Raw genomic sequence first — 21,524 nt, forward strand, 5'->3', positions numbered from 1 at the left:
GATGTGAAACACTGGTTTGGTTTTGAATAAAAACTGCAGCAGTTTCAGCACAAAATAGAGATGCATGCTCTGGGTCATGATGCACAGAGTCCAATTGGAGAAGATCAAAGGTAAAGGGTCCGGTTTTGGTTTTACATTTACTAATTAGTTTGAACAAATGAGAAATACAGCTGAGAAATAATCTTTTTTTAGGTTTCTATCTGGAAGGTGCCGTAACTTCAGAATAATTTCAAGCCCGTGCTTTTCACAGAAGAATGAAGTTGAAGTCAACCAGTGAGTGGAAGAATGCAGATTTGCTTTTGTGCCATTCATGTTCATTCAGAAAGCTACTAAAGCAACACACCTCAGGCCTGTGAACACCTACATGCAGTAATACTGGGCATGGTGAGTCCTACAGAATCCCTCTTGCGTAGCTTAATAATTAAGAATATTGCAGAGGTTAAATCCTCTGTTCTTCATTTATCTTCTAGTTTGATTGGTAGGTGACCTTTCTCTGCAAGCCTCAGCTCAGGTCAGGAGAAGGTTTGTCCTGGTGCATTGAGAACAGATGTGCACTTCCACCCAGTATCACCAGAGATGGGTCCTACTCTAGGGCTTTTCCCTATGCTTTCCTGAGGGTTATATGGACAATACACTAGAGAGGTGTAAAGAGGCCACATATCTCTTGAGTTCTCCTAAGGCTAGTCCTGATGATTGACTGCAGCTTGGAGGGGCTGTTTTCCAAGTGCTGTATCTAGAGTTGGTGGAGGGAGGTGGGGTCCCTTAGTGGGTGCTTGGATCTTGAGCTTCCCTATCCTGATAGATATTTAGCCATCGCAGTGTACCATAACAACATCATCCTTGTTAGGTGAGCCATGACTCAGTGAACATCACACCATAAGGGTGTTTCCTCCTGTTATGCATGTCCCGCTGCCCAGGCAGCATTGCATTATGCCTGGGAGCAGTGACAGTACAGGCAAGCCAGGGCTCAGGCCAAGGACCTGAAACTGGTGCACTGAGACTGTGCATCCTGGTACCCAGTGGCTTCCTCTCTCCAGCTCTTCATAATGTAAGATGAACTGGTGTTACCTACACCAGTTCTAGGCCTTTGTCTTCTGAAGACCTGGTAAAGACCTTGAAACCAATATTGAAGGTATATAGGGAAGAACTAGGTATATATATGTATATAGGGAAGGTATAGGTATATAGGGAAGAACTAGGAAGAACAGAAAAGCTTACCTTGACTTCTCAGAAAGAAGCTGAGTATTTCTCAGGCCTTTGTGTGGCTAGGGAATGTTCTGACCACATCACCATACAAACCACCTTTGCAGCCTCTGATGTCGTTGAAGACAATGACATGACAAGTAGCATGGATAAGGCAGACATTCTTGCTTTCATAGAACATGATTCTGTATTTCAAATCAGTACTTTTATGCAAAGGAAAAAAAAAAGAATGAAAGACAACTGAACGAACAAAAGAAGGAATGAGAGAAGTAATGGACAAGTGAAAAAAAGGAGGAAAGAAAAAAGTATTATAGGGACCCAATTCAAAGAGATGTTTCCTTTTTATAACCTGTGAAGTTATATCAAGGCGAGAGTTCCCTTTGCCTCTAAATCCTGTTCTGAGGTGATAATAAAATGTCTCAGTGGGAAACGGGGAGGGTTGTGGGGATGTGGAGAAGCATGAAGAAGTCAGAATTACATGCTGGATTTACTGTTATGTGAGTCCTACATGAAGGGTAGAGTCTTGTTATACTATATCCAAGGAGAGCAACAGTACTTAAAGACTAAAAATCACTACTTCTCAATGACAGATGAATTAGTACAGATTTGCAGGCTGGTTCCTTAGGAAGCCAGTGGTGATTCCGGGGTGAATTTTCAAGCTTTCTGTGAAACTGAGGTTTCACATCATTCGTGAGCGAGTTCCACCCACTGAATCATAGTGTCATGGACCTGCGGAAACGAGTGGGAGCAGAACGGGAGACTTCAGAACTGTTGCTTTTTAGATGCCGGTTATTGCAGAGTATTCTGTGCATCATTCTGAATTTGGGCTTGTTTTCATATGAAAGCAATTGGCTGGCAAGATTACTGTAAGTGTTCCTAGTAGAGCTGTGTTGGGGAAAAGGGGAAAAAAAAGATTTTTTTTTTTTTATGGAAAATTTTAACTTTAAAACTCAAAACTTGAAAAATTTCGCTGAAAACTGCAGGAGCCTTCCCCAATCTGGCTTCTTATTTTCCAACAGAAATAAAATAGCATAGATGGAAATGGAAAGTTTCTGTTTTCGTTTAGAAGGAAAGTTTCCTACCAGATCAAATAGCTGGTAGCCACTAGCCTGGCCTCTCTGCTAGCCTCTGGCTTCCCTGTTGCTTACGGATCAATGTTCTTCAGTAGGAAGTGGAAGTCTTGCAGAGCTGAGAAACAGTCCATGCTTGGCCGTGGCTGCTTCTGAGCATGGACAATGTCACTGGAGTATTTCCAGTTGGTTTGCCATGGATCTCATGCCTGGGCACTGATGGAGATGAGACTGAAAAATAACTATCTGTTACCAGGCTGTGATCACTAATAACCTGTTTTTCAATGTGAAGGTGTTTTTACGTCAAGAAATACAGAAATCTTTAACCCTCCGTTGTTTAAAGGAGTGGTGATGTGGCTAGTGGTAGCTGAATTCAGCTGGGGTGATTCTGTTCTCCATATCCATCTCTTGGAGCTGGGATCCCCTTGCCTTATGGAGCCATTTGCATTTCCAGGAGGGTTTGAGGCTGTGGATAGGGACAAGGCAGAGTTTGTACCAGAAAAGCTCACCCTGACTTCAGAACTGATGCATTCAACGTGGGAGCCTGATGCAACAAAGTGCTGCACACCCATCTGCCCATCTGTACTCTCACCCAGAAACATGAGCCATGTGCAGAGTGGGGATGCTAAAGGTGCCTCATGCAGTGGCCTCCCACCTCCTGGTGGTTCCATGACCACCCATGTGTGGTGTCACCATGGGCAAGGCACCTCCAGTGACCTTCAGGGAAAGAATTACGTTTGCAGGGGATAAACTGTTCCCCACATATTCCATCTCTGGCCAAAGCCTAGCCTGTTAAATTAAACCCATTTTGTTAAGGGTTTTTAATGCTGCTTGCCCATATGCAGAATTATGTCTTTAAAGATTAAAAAATCCAATATAAACAAAATAAATCCAGGGAGCTGAATGCATGAATCATTATTTTAGTACATATTGTCCATTCTAATCTGCAGTCCAATTGTGAAGTCATTCAAAATGCTGCTTCTCAGTAATTAGCAGGAATCTAACTCAGAGCCAATTTCTGATTAAATGTGCTTAAAATCAATAAAACATCATGAGTGATTAGAGTCACGTGTGATTAGCCCTGTCGAACAAAGCAGAATAAGTTATGGCCTCACTTTAACTTGTCAAAAAACAGAACTGGGGGTGGGAATGAGGAGGAACAGCTGATATTTCTATAAAGGGTTTTTCCAGTTCTCTGCCTTTCTCTTCACTCCTTTAGAAAAGTGAAAGGATCGATTTGTTGTCTGAAAATTACAGGCTGAAGGGGAAAGTTTGGGGCGGCTTTGGCTCCTCTTGTGGGTTTGTTTAAGGATATGCTGGGAATGGCATTTTTTAATCGGGTGTCTCAGCTGTGGGAGAGTTACCTTCTTCTCCTGGCATCACCTTTCCTCCAGCTCAGTCCTGACTGCTTGCAGAAGGAAATACCTTCTTTCTTCTCCCTGCCTGTGAAAGGTAGCAACGCAACGCCATATCCACTATCAGTAATAGAGATAAAGAGCAGCAGCAGCTCAAGACCAGGTGTTGATTGAAAAGCATTAGAGGGTCAATCACGTTGCCGTGTGTTGGGGCGACTCGCAACACTCCTTCTCCGGGGTCCCCTGGACACACACCACCATGCCTCCATCTATTTGGGGTCCAGCACAAGGTGCTGCTGATGGAAAGTGGCTTTTTGGGCAAGTGTTTGTTGGCAGCATCCCCCCCACAACCCATCAGCTCGGGCTGCGGGGCGGAGGTGTGCCAGCACCCGGCTGGGAGGGAGACGGCTGCGATCTCACGTTGGGTGCGTGGGGGCTGCGTGGGGTGGGAGAGCTTCTCTGGAGCTCAGCGCTTGGCAGGGCTCCCCTGCAAAGCTTCCCTTGACGTCAGGAGATGGAGAACAACACTCATTTATAGCTACAGCTTCTTCACTTCACTTACAGCTGTGTGACCGCATCCCTGCTGGTTGGTCCCTCAAAGGAAAATCCAGCTGTATTGCTCGGTGCTGCCTTCGGATCCAGCCCTAACAGCGATGCTCCTGGGGCTGTTTTCTTCCTATCTCAGTAAGCAGAACAAAAAAACCCGCAAACACAATGTGCACATGGTGACGGGTGAAGAGGGGAGGCTTGGGAAGCGGTGTCCCAAGTGTATTTCCGCTGGCAGCCTGTGTCTAATTGTATTGTTTAGTGGCTTATTTGGGAGGGCATTGTTTATTTCAAGAGTACATCCACATGCTCATTTCCTGCTCTCGGCAAGGCTCTGGCCTTCCACTGAGTGAAGCTCAGGAATTTTTGGCAAAATTTGATTCATTTTCCTTTTGCTTGTGTATATAATCCTGACATGTTCCCTCCTGCAGAGAGAAGTTGTACATGGAGCTGTTCAGGACAACTCATTTCCATAAGACCCCTCATTTGCCTGTCCTCTGGCATAAGAGCTCATTCCATGCCGCACCTAGGAGATGCAAGGAGCCACCAAGCAAGGCTGTATTTAACCTGGGCAATGGATCTGGAGGCACAGAGAACCTTCTCCTAAGAGGAGCCTTACTGTGGACAACTCCACCACCTCCAAGTACCACGCTGAGCTCTGGGTTGGTGTTTCTTCTAAATGAAAAAGTCTTGCAAGCCTCCAGCTGAAATGCAAATGCAAAGAAAGTTCATTCAATGGTGTTCTTGAGCCAAAATTAGCAGTCCAGACTCAGCCCTTGAGGCACAACCCTTGCAGGTTGTGCCTTATAACATTGGTGGGTCAGTGCTGCCAACACAGGAATGTCACTTCTCATCCAAAGGTAGTGCACAGCAATGGGGGCAATGCACCTCGTTCACCCTACATAAATGTGTTCTCTTTAATGGGTTTTCTTACTGCTGTTCTTGCAAGCTGCTGTTCTTTCATGGCAAAAATGGTGCAGAAACAGAGGAGCAGATCCTCAGCAGATGTCCATGGCGGTAGCTGGGTTGCCCCCAAATTACACCAGCTGAGCCCCAGGGTCTGCTGTGCTCTGAGAGATAAATCACCCTGCACTGACCTCCTGGATCCAACAGCAACATGGGACCATCTGCGCTCATCCTCAGTGCCATGGCACATGTGGGGAGATCTGCTACTTGAGGTGGTCGGAGTCAGGCCGATCCAACACAAGGTATTGAATAAAACCCAGAGCTGACTGCGGGAATTACATAAACCAGCTAATTATTCCTCTCCCTGAGCCCCCTGTGCATAGTTTGGTGTCTGAGTTGGGGTTTTCTTGCTTTTCTCCAAAGCAGCTGGAGATGGGATGTTGAACATGGTGTGTTATTGCTCCTAATGGTATTAAAGAAAAACATCTCAAGCGCTGGCTGGCATGTTTTGATTATATGTGTGGGTAAAATGAGTGCCAGATTTGGAGTGGGGAAGACTTTTTCCTCCAGATCAGATTAACAGGAGCTGTTGGGGGAGCGAGGCGGGGAAGCGAGGCATTGCGGGGCGGTGGGAGCATTGGATATAACCTCTCTCTTAGAATTAATTTGGTGTTTTCACTGAACAAATCCTTGTTACAGAAGACCAGAGCCCTTGGTGGTTCCCTTTCTCTCTTCCGTTGGTGTTACTATTTGTGGCTTTATTTATTTGTACTAAAAGCCTTAAGCTCGTTATGGCATTTTTGCGAAGTGTTTTTGTGGCTTGTGTTGAGTGTGTGCAGAGCAGTTGCTCCCTGGACCCTTTTGGATTAATGTTTGTCATATGATTGCCTGTGATTTCATGACCTCTGTGGCTGGAGTGAGCCCTGTGGGTTTTTTTATGTATGTGCAATTTAGCTTTTAATTAAGGCCTTGTTATCCAGGGAGTTGCAGCTCAGTTGGCTCACGTGCCCCAAGGTTCTCCTGGCTTGATACTGGAGTGAGGTAGCCCATATTTGGAAATAATCAGCTCGTTTCTCTTGTTTCAGTTTTCCAAGCTGCTTGAATTAATCTTCAGTCTTCTTTCCCAATGTTTACTGAAGAACAGCAGTTTTTTTTAACACTCCCTTTTATCACACAGTGTGATCAGCCGAGCTCAGACAATGCGGATTCATGCTGGGGTCTGTTGCTCATTTAGCAGTCTACAAACTTCTAACGAAGTGCAGATGCATTGAGGAAGATCCTCCCTCTATGAATAAACCCTGGACTGGGATGCATCAAGGAGCAGTGTTGTGCAATATGCAGCAGCCAGTTACAGACATCACAAGCCAAAGTAGTTGCACTGGCTGTTAGTGGGACTACTCATTCCTAAGGGGTTTTATATACAGAGATCACCCTTGTAGCTTACATTATGAGCACAATTAATTCAGCTGGGTTTTACTCTTCTTTATCTTCCTATTTTCTCCTTGTTTGCTGTGCTAATGTGGTTCATCAGGTCCCTGTGTTTCACTCTTAACACACATATTATATGTAGGCATACGGTCTGCCTTTGTGAAAAAAAGCAAGCGATTTCTGTTGCCTTGGGGTTTGGGTGCCCAGGCTGTACCACATGCCGAGGACTGATTTTTTAGAGCTGGCTTTCTTTTCATGCATGATCTCCGAGCTGTCTCTAGGATACCCGAAGAAATTGGGAGCTTTGACAGACACCTGGCTGCAGATTAATACCAGATGACCAGATAGGTGCCAGGTTTTCATCCTGCCCCTTTGGATAGACCTGGTTTCCCCCTTCCTGCTGACGTTCCCCAAACAGAGATTTACTTGACAGTAAGTTCCCAAGATGCCACCATGCTCAGCTGTCTTACTAAAGTAACATTAAGATTACAACTAACAGGTTTTAACACATGTTTCTGAGACGTTTAGCATAACGGGAGCTCAAGCTGAATTTTATGGCAATGGTTTGGGATGTAATTCTGGATAATCATATGCCATCTCTATGAGGAAATAATAGAGGTGCCTCAAACATGAGAATTTCAGTACCAAGCCAAATTTTGAGAACCAGAAGGTCTTGAGAGGTTTGTAGCCAGTGCTCATATTGACAAATGCACATTTTTAAAATCGGGAACCAGATCTGAGCTCAGATTTGGTACACTGAACAATTTCAGGTGTTAGGTGGGCTTCAGCATCTCCATCCTGGTCCAGTTTTCACAGCTTAGTGTCTCATTCTTAGAGAGCACTTCTTAGTGCTTCCTTTGTTTTAAAGCTATTGATTTCTGCTTCCCATTTTTCTAAGCTCAGGGGTGAGATGCAGAGCTGGGTGCCATGCTAATCTAATAATCTTTAGAAACCATTCTGGGGTGTTTAATATTCTCCCAGTGGCCAAACCCTGAGATCAGTCAGTTGTAATCATCACACTGGAGCATGGTCAAGATGCAAAGTTTGGCCTGAACCTTGTGGCCAGATGGCCACAGGGAAACCAGCTGCTTCTTGAGCTAAAAATGCCCTTCATCCATCATGATAAATCCTCTTTTCTACCAACAAACCTTCATTCTGCAGCTTACTTCCCTCAGTGTAAATGACCGTAAGCTCCAAATAGGGTCGGTGATGGCTGTTTAGGTTCCACATGGCCTGTTGGAGAAAACTCACACCAGATACCCTGGCAATAATTGTGGGTAGATTTGCCAGACCTTGCAGAAATCCACAACCAGATCCATGCACCTTGGTGGCATCACCTGGGAAGGCAGGTGCCCGTAAATCATTCAAGACAAGGGGTTGTAGGAGGGCACCTGTGACGGGACAGGATCCTCCAAAAGGAAAGGCACATTCAGAGCATTTTTAAAACTCATTTCAGTGATACATGACAGGAGTCATGTCTCCTGACACTGACTTCTTCATCAGTTGCTAATAGAGCAAAAGAGATGCTTGTGATGCAGGAGTTACTTCCTGCTAAGTTCAGATGCCTCGAGTAGGTCAGATAAATCATGCTTTAGCCATTCATTTCTCTCGACTGATGCTAAAGGGAATGTAGACTACTAGCTCCACTGTAGACATCAACCCCGGAGACATCTAACATCCATGGAGATGTGAATCTCAGCTGGGTTGTCTCTGCCTCTAAGCTTGAATATGTGAAAAAGGAAGCAAGGCTGAAGGCAAAGGCAGCAGTTAGAGACATAAAACAGATGCAAAACGTCAAGAAAAATAAAAGCTATGAGATGGCCCATAGTGCTGGGAAGCTAGAGGCACCTACCTAAAAATGGAGTAGCAAAACAAGATTGCAGCAGGGTTGGACTGATGCAGGAAGATGAAAATTTCCTTTCAACACTGAAAGTAACAGCTTCTAAAATCCACCTTCTCTGTCCCTCCCAAAATGTAAATGCTGGTAGTTACCCCTGTGAAAATCTGGAGCAGTTCTGTGGCAGTAAGTAGCAGATTCTTGGCTACTGGAGCCTCAGTGTGGCAGATGGGCTTTTTGGAAAATGACACTTGCGGAGCCCAGCTGGTAACCGCAGCTGAGATCTCCCTATCGGAGATCTTAGAAGTCAACAGCTGTATCGGCTTTGATGCCACTGGAAACAGCGGCTGGGCTGCTGGAAATTACACCCAGGTGTTAGGTGGAGAGGTCAGGCTTGGCCAGCAGGTCCCAGCAGGAGAACTGACCCATTTCAGGCAATTCCCCATCTTTACCAAGGGAAGTGTCTGCATTAACTGTGATATTGCTGGAACCTTTGGCAAATAGTTTTGCTTTTTATAGGCGAGCTATTAAAATATTTCCTCCCCTGGGTTTGGGCAACATTCAGGTCTATTTTGGCCAAGGGTTGGGCACCTCTCTCTGTCTGTGCCTCAGGCTTTGGAAAGGCTAATCTGCTGCCAGCCTGCTGCTAAACCAAGCCAGAAGCAGGCATTTTCCACCCCTCAGCAGGAAAGGCTGGCATTTAGAAACAGTTCCTTTCTGAATCACACAAGAAACTTGGAATATTAAAGATTTTATTGAGTAAAAGGTTAGCAGAGTGGTTTATCTCATACGTCAGAATGACAATCAGTCAACAGTTCCCCTCAATAGTGAAAAATGCAGCATAGGGGAATGATGTTGGTGCTGCTGCTGTTGAAATGTTCATGCTCCCAGAAAATGCCGCAGAAGTGTGATTTTCAGATGGAGAGGGGGAAAGCGTGTGGCATGTCTGACCACTGGCATTTGCTTTCAACTCGGAAACATCAGCTCAGTTTTGACCTCACCTCTTCTGAGGGCTGCATATTGTTTTCCCAGACCAAATGACTGTACCTAAGAATAAATGAAGGGGCCTCCAAGTCTTTTCAGTGTCACCTGCAAACTGTTTTTTGTATTTTAACCTTCCCCGAGATCAAGAAAATACAGCTTGCTTTGTACCATCTGATCTGAATGCTATTTAACCCTCCTTTTCCAATAGTTTCTGTGTCCTCAAACTTTGTCTTTAAAACTTACTTTTTGCGCCCATGCCATATGCACACCCACCTGGATGTGTTATGTGCAATGTTATGTTTTATGCTGTGTTAAGTGCTATGCACACACACCTAACCATGATGTGTTATAAGTAGAGATAGCTGTGGATTTTCCATCCTGTCATTTCCAACAGAAAAAGTGGATTCAAAAAACATCAAATTCTGCGGTTGGAATTTTTTTTTTTCCCCTGTATGCACAGCCCCCAAACAAAGCCATCACTGGGAAAACTGAAACTCAAGATTTTGTTTGGGAACGGATTGCTTGTAATTATTCAACTAAATGTTTTATTTTTCATCATTTCAATCAAGTGTTGAACGGCATTTGTCAGCAATGAAACCAGGGGATTTGAGAGCCGTGGTTCAGTCCTGCACCTTCTGATGGGAGATGACCTTTTCCATCACACAGTGTACAGTGCCCATTGCTCTGTTATGAATGATGGGAATTGGCATTTGGCTGAGGCCATAGACCTATGGAAAAGGGAAGAGTCCTGATTTCAAGACTGAGATTTGATGTTTCACAGCATTGTTTCCAGAGAAAGGGGCAGCACTGGGCTGCTTCTGAAGGTATGCTTGCGTCTATGAGATACTTCCCACCACCCAGAAGGAGTACTGGACTTCAGTTTGCCTAACAAGGTCTTTGGTTTGCCTAACAAACCTTTGTGAGTGTTTTCTTATGGAGGGTAGTGGTTGCAGAAGCCTTTTTATTGCTATTTCTGCTTTAAGAGAGACCAAAGAAGGACTTTGCAATCATTGCTATCCAGTCAGCAGTTAAAGGTGAACAACACTGGTGCTTCTGCTTTGCTGTCAAAGTCCTGAAGGACTTTAAAACACAGAGTGATCCTGTTGCTGTCGGTAGGGGTTCACAGACATCCTCCTCATCCCCACTAGTTCACCTCTCCTCATCTCCCTAAAAATAATTGGCGGTTTGTTCTTTCTGTTGTACTTCTCAATCATTTCCTTTGGAGAAGCCCATGAGAGACCTAAGCACAAAATGATATGTCCAGGAGGGACAGAAGGTGAACTCCAGTTGTACTTTAGTCGGAGTGATGAGGAGGGGACCAGAAGGCACCAGTACAGAAAGCTGGAGTGAACACACCATTTAAATAAAAAAAAGGTAAAATACAGGCTGTACTCAGGGATCTGCTTGCACGACTTGGGGATTGGGAATCAGATGTCTTCAAACAAAACTAAAGAGTTTTTAAAGCCTTTTTTTCCAAAGTTGCTTTCTCCAAGCCAAGACTTCATTGGAGAGGTTCTTCAAAGGCTAAGTCATAGTGATATGGGTAAAATACAACATTGAAAGTCAAGACATATGTGTTCACTTCCCAGCTCCATGATGATTTTGCTGCATGACCATGATCAAGTAACTTCATCTCCATGTACCATGTTGGTGCATTTGGCCCTCCTTTAACCTATCTTACTCTTTTATTTGGCTTCTGATTTTCCTCCAGACAGCGAGCAGCCAACATGTGCCAGCCAAGGTGTGGGTGTTGAAACTCATGCCCTGAATAATGGGTATGTTTGGATCTGATCAGACCAGGTTTACGTAGCTGGGTGCGCTTATGGCTCCTAAAACCATGGGATGTTAGCTGTCTTCTAGAATTGTGTGACTCTCCTTGTTCGCTACATCTTGTGTTTTGGCAAGTCAGAGTGCATGCTAAGTATATGCTAATACACAGACTGAATGACAATATACTATCAGAGACTATTTCATTCCTTTCTTGCCCTCCTTTTGATGGGATTTAAACGCTGTACACTAACAAAGGCAAGAGTTACTTAGATTATTTAATATCCACAAAGGAGATTAGTTGGTTGGTATGGGGAGGGTATGTTTGTTTTGTTGTTTGGTTTTGTTGGGTTTTTGGTCTATAAATGATTTTATTTTTTGCATCTAGGCATGCTGGAAAAGGATAATTACCTATTCCATAACTAGAGCCTTATCCATGGTCAGTTATGTCCTCTGAAAACTGCCTCAGCTTTCAGAAACGTCTATTGTAGAGAAAACATACCATTACAGCTGTTCTGCAGTATTTAAAGGGTAGAAGCTTCTAAGCTATTGCTCCCCTGACTTCTGTTTCCAATGAGTGACAAATATCTTAGGGACAGAATATGGCTGATCACCAAACACAGTGCAGAATTGTTGCTTGTTTCCTATTCTCTATCAGGGATTCACCAAAAATAGAAACAGCTGCATCTTTCAAATGGGTGAAATTTGAATGGTGTTGCTGTGCTTGAAATAAAATGGGAAAGCCACATGGAGTGAGGGATTTGATCTGGTAGGTGCAAATGAGACCAAATTTCAGAATTCTATAGCATATGTAATTCTAGAGCTCCCACGACCCAAAATTCAAGAGCATTTGAATCTGGGGTTCTGTTTTCTTCATATAACCACAGCAACATTGACACAAAGGTATACAGCAGACTGCTCGGAGTGTGGTCTCACCAGCAGATGCTGGTGATGGACAGATGTAGCAGATCAGTGATTGCCAGATGATCTCAGTGAGATTTTAGATCAAGAAAGTAAGAAAGAAAGATGTTTTATTTCTTAAACCCTGTTTATCTGAATGATTTCACTGATTCTAATAGAATTTACTGAAATTGGTATCATTTTTCCAAGAGATAAAGTTTTAAAGCCTCAGCCATTCAAGAACACCTGCAGGCTCTAATTCTGAGGGATTATATATCTCTCCTCTATAGGAATACACAGGAAAGTAGCCCCAAGATCCAGGACCCTCCATGATGCTGTCTTCTGTTGTCCTTGCCTATAAGACTGAACCTGCAGGTGTTACTTAGCATGGATTTTGGACTAGCTATAGTTCTCTGGCATGCAGCAAAGCTGTCATTTAGTAGACAGATACTTCTGAAACAGTCAGACTGAAAGCAATTTCTGCACATGAAATAGATAAACTAAGTGGTTTATGTCACGCAGTGTCTAAGTATCTTCAAAGTCCTGATGCAGACTGATCACCATGATTGCCCAACACGGGGCTGTCACACTGGTGCTCATTGCTGTGCTCCATAGGAGGCAACAGTGTGGAAGAGAAATAGTCCTATTGCAGTGCCACGTCAGGTTGAATTTGTTCCTTTGGGTCTGTGTAGGACTGTCTGAAAGGCCCAGGGGGATCTTCCTTACTTGTTTGGGGTTTTTTGTTAACTCTTGGGATCACACCTCTGTTGCTCCCATCCTCCTGTTCCTGTCGGTCTCTGCAGCTCCCCAAGGCCTCCCAAAGGCTGTCCCCCTGCGACACTTACATCTTTCACATACTTTGGATCATTTGTCATGTCCCCCCGGTTTACTCATTGCACGGTGATGCATATTTACTAATTCTAACATTTCCTCGTTAGTCATTCCCTCCAGGCCCATTAATCACTATAAATTCCCAAACGAGAGGCTGCAGTACATCGTTCCTTCCAACAGACAGCTGACACATAGTAATTAGGCAGCTGAACATAAAAATAATGAGGCTCAGGCTCCCGCAGATCTCCTTCCCCTCTCGGCACCTCGGGGGCAGCCTCTCTGCAGTGCGTGCAGCCCCACACACCACCGCTCACACCATGGCTGCACAAGCTGCTCCCCTACAGAAATGTGCCCTTTTCCCTCTCTTTATCCCCAAAACCTGCTCTCCGATCCATCGAAATGCTACCCCAGCATTTAGCTTCATGACTTCTGGCAGTATTTTTCTGTGCATCGCATCAACCTAGACACTGAATTATTTAATCTCTCTGCTTTCCCTGTTTCCCCCTGTCATGCGGGGACTGGTCCAGCTCCCGTTGTTCATCTCTACCTGCTGCTCCAGAAAATCCTTGTGCCAAGCTGCCCTGCCAGTTTGCCGCAGACTCTCTAACTCAGAGCACACTCTTGGAAATAATGCATCTTTTCACAATGGCTTTACACCCTGAAATAAATAGCATCATTCAGGCTTTGGTTTGACTGCCATGTGCAATGCAGAAATGGTCTGAGAGACCAAAAGGCTCTTTGTGTCCAGCCTAATTTTCCTGTTTTCTTGTATTCTCCCTCCTCTGCACAGTTAGGGAGCACTTCTGCAGTCTTTTTTCTCTCTCTCTTTTTTTTTGGGCCACAATTCTTTGTGGTGATCACTTTTGTTTGCTGCAGAAATACCCTGGAAACAGAGTACCCATGGAGAGGGATAGGGCACCATCCACTCCAAACTATACTGTTGTGTCTGGTGTCACTGGCCAAACAGGAGTTAAAGGGAGGTAGGAAGAAACTTCCCTTGTAGCTCATTTTTCCCTCCTGCTGCCTTCTGAAGCAATGTGTCTTGGCTGCATTTGGCTTAAATAGCCCCTTGATCTGCTTTGTTTATGGTAATTTCTTTATTCCTGTGAGAGAGAGGGGGAAGGCAGCACCGAACTGATATTGTTCTGGGACTGCAGATGGGCAGATGGTTTGAAAAAACGATTGCAAGATTTCACTTGCACTCTGGGCCTGTCTTTCACATTTGGGTGCAAAGACCAAGTTTTGTCTTCTGTCACAGGGAGCCTAATTTAGATTGCCTAAAACTTGAAATCACTTTGAAGACAAATCCCCAAGGTCAACAACTCCACAGATTTGGAGGTTAAGGAGTTGAGGTTAAGAACTGACAAACGAGGATGTCGAGGCAAGATTATGGAAATGAGGATCTGTAGCAAATTCTCTCTTGTTTCCCCCTTGTAACCTCCTAATGACATTAGAGCCCGTCTTTGACAGTCCCTCCTCAAAGGGGAACTTACTTGAGCACTAAAGATGCTTTTGAGTCCCAGAGACACGCTCAGGAAAACGTGTGGGCAAATCTGCTAAGACCCAGATATGGGACGCAGTCCTTAAAAGCCCTGTGCTGGCTTAAAAGAAATGACCTGAAATAAGGAAGAGAGCAAAACACAGTTGGCAGTTGGGTCCCTGCCACTGTATCCCCATCCCGGTCCATGTGCTGAAAGCAAGCATCCTTTCTTACCTCCATGCTGCCGAATGCACTCAGTTAAATATTCAATCTTCGCATCTCCCCAGAGAGCTGGAGCACTTCTACTGTCCTTTCTTACAGCTGCAGAGCTTTGACTCAGAGGGATTAAAGCCAAGATCATAAACCAGTACATATAAACACTGCCTGCCCAGCTCAAACCACCTATCTTCCCAGACCTCGGAGTAAGTCAATTGCTTATAATGCTTTTTGTTGTTGCTAATGCAAGTCACTGCTCGGGGGTCACTGAACTCATTTATCCCAGGGAGAGTTTCTGGATGCCTGGTCCATGGCCAGAAATCTTTTATGTAAGTAAGCATCTCACCCACCTTCACTGAGGAACACTGTGAGAAGTGTGGGCTGGATTTATTTCTGTGGGGTGGTGGCTCTGGGACTAAAACACAACACCCACATTTTCATGTAGGGTCGTGTCTCATCTCATGCATTGCACCTTGGTTGCTGCAAGTGAGGCTTCCTCTTGAAGCTAGTTTAGCACCACATCTTTCGTCCTTCTTTTTGTCTTGATCTCCCCCAGTGTAACTACAATGAGAGCTGACCAAGAACAGCTGGATGGATAGGAGGCATTTAGTGGAGATGCCTTTGCTTTCCATCAATACCAAGGCTCACTGCTTCTTTTCTTGTCTGTATGACTTTTCCACTGGTGTCAATGAGATCAGGCCCATTTATTTCCTCTGATTAGATGACAGAAAGTAAGGTGAGAATACTCCTTTTCTTCTACTATATTAGCCAGTGGTAGCTAATGAAAAGCTGAAAGATTTTTTTTAACTGTAAAGTGGGCAGCAAAATATCCATGTGGATGGAAGCATTAACTATGGACAAATAATGTACATGGTTAATTCAGCAGCACCTTATTCACCTGTCTAAAAGACCCGCTATCCCATTGATCTCACATGCATGAATTTATGGCCTTGCTATGAATTTTATGATGCCTCAGTTCTCTAACATTGAAACATTCATTCGAAGTAGCTATAGCTTTACAAATAGATCTTTTTTCTTTTTTTTTTTTTTCAGAAATAGAGTTTTTCCATCTGTTTGTTCCATTTTCCCATCTGTTCCTCCAGCCTCATAGTCTTGTTCAACCTGTTTACAAAGATTCCCTTTAAGTGAACATATATATATATTTTTTTTTCCATTGCAGGACAATTGTTTTCTTCACAGTGGTTCAATTTGTTCTTAAACTGCCTTTCTGTACTACCCTGGGCACTGTAACTCATCAATGTGACCAAAAGCTTTAAGACCACCAGCTTGCCTGATGCATGGTGATCACTGCAGCAGGGCTACACCATGACCCGCAGCTACACCCCAGTGAGAAACCCACCATATCCCGTGGATGGCATTATGGTGATCACTTGGGTACCACAAAGGTAGGTGACACCAGGGCATTTCCAGTAGTGCTGCTCCTGGTTTGTGGAGTAAGCTGCTTTTTGTTACACTAAACTAGGGCTCACTGCTGCATTCAAGTAGTGTGACCCAGGTACTGCTCAGTGGCTAGACATGTTTTAAAAAACAGTTAACCAAGCAATTTGGAAACATAAGGAGCTTGTGATAAGAAGCAGATAAATTTAAAATGAATAATTAATTACCAATAAATAAACTGCTTGCAATCAGTAGAGACATCTGCTGAAGATGATCTTGCAGCATCTCCTAAGGTTTCCTTTCACTGAAGAACCTCTACTATTTTCTGAGTACTTACTACACAGAGATTAAGGTACCTGAGGCAGTCCTCAGACTGTGTGTGACCAATCTGGAAAAAAATCTCAGGAATTACTAGCCAGTATTTCATTACAATTAGACCAGAAGCTGGACTGGATTCATGTCTGTACTTGTCTGAGAGACACAAGCAAGCACCCTTCGAGAAGCTACCATTTCTGCTACACAGAGAGCACAAATTTGCCTCTCTCCAGGCCACCCAAAAAGTGATCTTTGATTTGTCACAATAATCCTTTATGCAAAGGAACTGAGAGCTTGGAAGACATCCAAAAATGTGTTAATCTACACTTTTTAAATTTCTCTTTTTATGTAAGGAGGGGGGAACTAATAAGAAGCTTGTAAATCATGTGGTTAAGCTTAAAGAAAAACACTTTGGAAAACTTTTCCAGCCTTCTGCAAGGCATTTTGGTTTTATTCCTTCTGTCTCCACAAGACTTTTGCCTTCTACTGTTTGCCAGCAGGAGGAAGATTGGAAAAATTCTGCTGGTTCTGTCACCACAAGGGACAGTTGTGGAGTGGTTTTATTGTTGCCCTTTTCCTTCTGTTAGAATGAGACCAGACCTTCCATTTAGCTAAAGACAAGGCATCTTCTTTTCATTGCAAATGTACTTTTTCCATATTCAACAAAGTTCAGCATTTGTTGCGTATTCATGAGCCTTTGAAGACTGATGTGCTCCAGGCTTCAGGTAAAAGGGTTTGTGGAAAGCCTTTGGGGCAAAGAAGGTCTTAGATCCTTGTTTCCATGCAGAAGGACTCATATCAAGTACTGGCCTCCCAACCTAAAGGCAACATCTGCTTCTTTTAAAGGTTTATACTTAAAAAGAGCACCTGGCTAAGTGCATGACCAGGGGGGAGAAGCCTTCTGCAGCAGCCCTTGCTCTTGGTCTTGGTGGTTACTTTATTTTAGGGTGGTCTTTGGCCACTTGGGGCTAAGCAGAAATGAGTGATAAACTTACTTCCGAGGAAAAACTGACTGTGAGTTTTAGGCACAAGAGGACAGTCGTGCGTGCTTGATAACAAGCTCAAGGCTTTACCTTCCAGTTCAGCATAGTTCGATAGAAGGTTTGTCCATTACCGATCTATGCTGGCTTGGTTCCCTTTGTTCCCAGAAAAGAAAGGCTCTGTGTCAACAGCTAAATCCCCCAATACAAGAGTTCCTTTTCATTAAGCAAAAGCCCGCTAAGTAAGAACATTTCTCCCTTTGGGTAATGATGCATCCCTCATGCTCGTGGTATGAAATATTCCCTTAGTTCGCTTACTCTGTTCCTTTTTACAGTTCAGTTTCCATACGCTGCTGCTCATGTGTGGTGCCAGTGCTGTTGGTGATGAATTTCTTGCAGAGCTGACTTGAGGAATGTCTCTCTGAAGTAATCATTTTCTGTCTCCCCAGCATTTAGCTGAGTACATAGTCTCCAAGACCTATCACCAAGCATCCATCAGCAATGAGTTCAAGCTAAGTAAGAGATTACCCTGTTCCAGAGGCTGAGCAAATCACATGCCTACGTTGTAACTAATTATTTCTGTTGGCTGATTGTTTTTTAATGCATCTGTTTTACAGGTAAACAGATTTATCTTTGGAAGGCAAAGGTAATAATGATGCTGGTTTTATTCGTTGCCGTCCTTCAGAAACTGAAAGGCTAAATGCTGAAATAGGAGTACTTTTGCTGTAACTGGCAAATCCCATGGAGAAGCTGGGTGCAAGGAGCCCACCATGCAGACTGCACATTCAGACAGCAGACGATCAGTCACTAGTGATATTTGATTCACCCCTACAATTCCAGGTGCAAATCTGAGCAGGGACATCTTGCAGACATCTCAGCAACTGCTCTGGCAACTGTGATGCTGTTTGTAGATTAGTTGTACTGCAGAAGCACACAACTCATGTATCAAGGAGGTCCAAAAAAAACCACTGCTTGACCCAAAATGTTTATGACTGAAACACCAGAAGGGTGGATGGAAGCACGGGAGACAGAAAAGCACTGCGTATTGGTATAATTTATCTGCAACCAGGGGACTGCAGGAATAGAATGGACCCTGAAAAGCTCTTTCAGGCTTACAAAATAAAGAAAGGGAAGAAATTCAGCAAGTTCAGATTCTTGGAGGGAGATGTCATATGTGCATTCTGCAAGACAAAGCCATGGGTAGGTAATGCTGCTTGGTGGTGTCCTCACCCACAGCACTCCTGCATGTTTTTGAACTTGTTTTTAAAGAAATCAGGGTCTTGAAAACAAAAAAGCTATGGCTGGAGATATTCAGGGTGCCAGTGACTGCCTTTGATTTAGCATGGCCAACCTGGGACTTCTACCTGCGCTGGGACAAGCAGGAAAACCTCTACTTGCTGCTACCTGCCAAGCAGCTGACACCACGAAGGGGCTTCTGCCCTCCTTGCATGGCAGAGCATGGAAGACTGAAAAGGATCAGAGTAAGTTCTACTGAGCAACATCTAAAACATCGGTGTGTTATCAGCAGTGTTCTCAGACTAAAGCCAAAACACAGCATTGCACTAGGAAGAAAATTAACTCTATCCTAGTCAAAACCAAGGCACCTTCCTTCCCACCAGCTCTCAGCAAGATCAGAACATGTCTTCTGCTGATTTCTGCTTGACATATTGATTGCAGCAGGGTATAATGGAGACAAGCCAGGCAGAAAGCCAGCCACCCTTGGGAATGATTAAAGAGCAAGCAGAAAAGGATAGAAGTGAAGAAAAGGCTTCAGGGATACCTTATAGGAGCTTTCCAGTACCTGCAAGGGCACTATTATGAAAGCTGGAGGGGGACTTTTTATAAGAGCAAGTAATGGAAGACTGTAGATTTACATTAAATATTAAGAAGAAATCATTTACTGTGAGGGTGCTGAGGCGCTGGCACAGGGTGCCCAGAGAAGCTGTGGCTGCCCCATCCCTGGCAGTGCTCAAGGCCAGGTTGGACACAGGAGCTTGGAGCAAGCTGCTCCAGTGGAAGGTGCCCCTGCCCGTGGCAGGGGTTGGAGCTGGATGAGCTTTAAGGTCCCCTCCAACCCAAACCATTCTAGAATTCTATGACTCTAAAAACAGGCTGACACATAGGATACAGTGGATTTGGAGCAAATTATACCCCTTTCTCTACCTCACCCCGGTGCGGTACCCAGGACAGCGCAGTAACATCTCTGTTCTAGCTCTGCCCAAAAGAAGCATCATTTTGGACCCCTATGTAAATGGGGAACAAAATCCCCAGAATATCCCTATTATGTGCCTGGATTTGCAGACTGATTATTCAGAGTGTAGCCAAGGAAAGGTAAGGCTATGACCCATTGTTTTCCTGCGATCAATTGAATACTGTCATTTGCATTTAAAACGCTCCGAATTCACACTGTCAATATGCCAAACAGCTGCTCGGGCTTTTCAGCATTCCATGGTGACAATCACACTATCGTACATCATTGGCACCAGGATTTGCAATACTCTCAGTGTCAAAATTTTGTGGGTTTTTTTCCTTCTTTTTTTTTTTTCTCCCCCTAAGGGAAAAAAAAAAAAAAGAAAAAAAAAAAGAAATCTCCCCCCCCCCCCCCCCCCCCCCCGCCCTTCAAAATACCCAAACCTGTGAAAAATCCACTTTTAAAATGATGGTGTTTGATGCTGCTAAGCAGGCCTTCACAGATGCCAGCATATCAAAATTCATCTCTTTTCTTCCTCTCCTACAATTAAAAGGTAGTTAAGAAAGAGGCTGTTCCTGATAGACCCACCTTCTGTTTTCTCCTTTGTATGCGTATTATTCATTAGCAGTCTAATAAGAGTTTCAAAATGCTCTGTGCCTCTGCCAGCAGGGCATATGTATGTAGACATGTGCTTGTGACAGATAAGTACATAAACAGCATATTGGCACCAGAAAGACATCTGTGCCTAGAAAAACGCTTGTGATATGTACATAAATGACATTTTAGCTCTAGTCAAGTCCTTGTGGCTTTGAGAGGAATATGTGACTGTACTCTTCTCTGTGAATACTGAAAAGGTGCATCTTCGGAGGGAAGAGTATTTTAGAGGTTTATGGAGAGCCGGAGTAAGAGCTGGGATGCGGGAAGCAGCCCCGTGCGAACAGCCGGGGTTGCAGCCCCAGCTCTGCCAGGTTGCGGCAGACGGTGGCAGGGTCTTGCCAAAGGGATCGTAGGTGGTTGCCGCCGGCAGTGCTGCAGGCATGGCCCCCTCAGGGGAAGCACCCGGCACCCCCAAAGCCTGATTCCATACGTCCGTATGGGGTCTGCCATGCAGGGTGGCACAGGGCTGGCAAAGACGATGCAGCTCCTGGCTGCGAAGGGAATAAAATCTTGGCTCAAAGACCAAAAAGTCAGGGGTTAGGCAGGGTCTGGAGGCACAGGGAGTGCTTCCTGCAATGCTTTCTACTACCTATATTGAATTATCTGGCTGACAAATCACCACAACTGTATTCTACAGCAGTAAAAAGCCATTTTGGTCTGTTATAGGAGGGTACCAAGCATCTCATCTTTGGGGATCCTTCCTGGATTGCACGATGGGACTCTTTGTAGGTTTACTTACACCATTTGGTTTAGGCTCATAATGCCTCAGTTTACCCATTCATGGTGACAGTTGCCTGTCTTATAGATTTAATTACTGTTGGAAATGTCACTGTGTCCATGAAGCTAAGTCTATGGTAGTCTAAGGAAAGCCTAAAGAGCAGTTACATCTAGTATGAGGTAGGAGAGAGAGAAGATGCAAAATTGGAGGCACTTTAGGTTTTGCCACACAGGCACAGCAGTAAACGTGGACTCGGCTCCCTCATTTTGGGGCTTGGATTCAGAGTCAGAGTTGATCCCTGAGCTTCCATGGGCATACAACCATGTCATTCCTGAGCTTCCTCAGGAAAGTGTGGATGCTCCAGTGTTCTCCATTCGTGTCTTTCTGCATGTACAAATCTTCTGTAGACTTTATTTGATCCAGTAAATCAAATCCTAAAAGGAAACTAGTGTCCAAAGCTGCCATTACCTCCAGCTCCATTAGGACCCACCTGGGCTGGATCATGAAACAGCATCAAAACCTGCATGAAAGCCCTTTGGGATGTGGATGTAACACGCACATCAGGGTGGTCGCTGCTGTTCACCAACTCACCTCTGCTAAGAATGGCACTACTCCTTTGGATCTGACATAAGAAGGAAAGAAGGAGCAAGATATTCCTCGGTGTAAATCAGGATGGGTCCTTGGACTTGGCTGGAGCCTGTCTGTTGATGTGACCTGAGCACATGGCTCCCCAGCTGGGTGG

At 44.4% G+C, this 21,524-nt stretch overlaps 1 long non-coding RNA gene across 1 annotated transcript; it reads left to right on the plus strand.

Moving 5' to 3' along the window:
• Positions 1–4: 4 nt before the first annotated feature.
• On the plus strand, positions 5–5,567 carry LOC136010819 (uncharacterized). Its single transcript, XR_010611017.1, has 4 exons — positions 5–110; positions 193–384; positions 4,193–4,312; positions 4,606–5,567. It is a non-coding gene; the product is annotated as an uncharacterized LOC136010819 (long non-coding RNA).
• Positions 5,568–21,524: the final 15,957 nt, after the last annotated feature.

The sequence above is a fragment of the Lathamus discolor genome, chromosome 3 (assembly GCF_037157495.1).
Source record: "Lathamus discolor isolate bLatDis1 chromosome 3, bLatDis1.hap1, whole genome shotgun sequence".
NCBI lineage: Eukaryota > Metazoa > Chordata > Aves > Psittaciformes > Psittacidae > Lathamus > Lathamus discolor.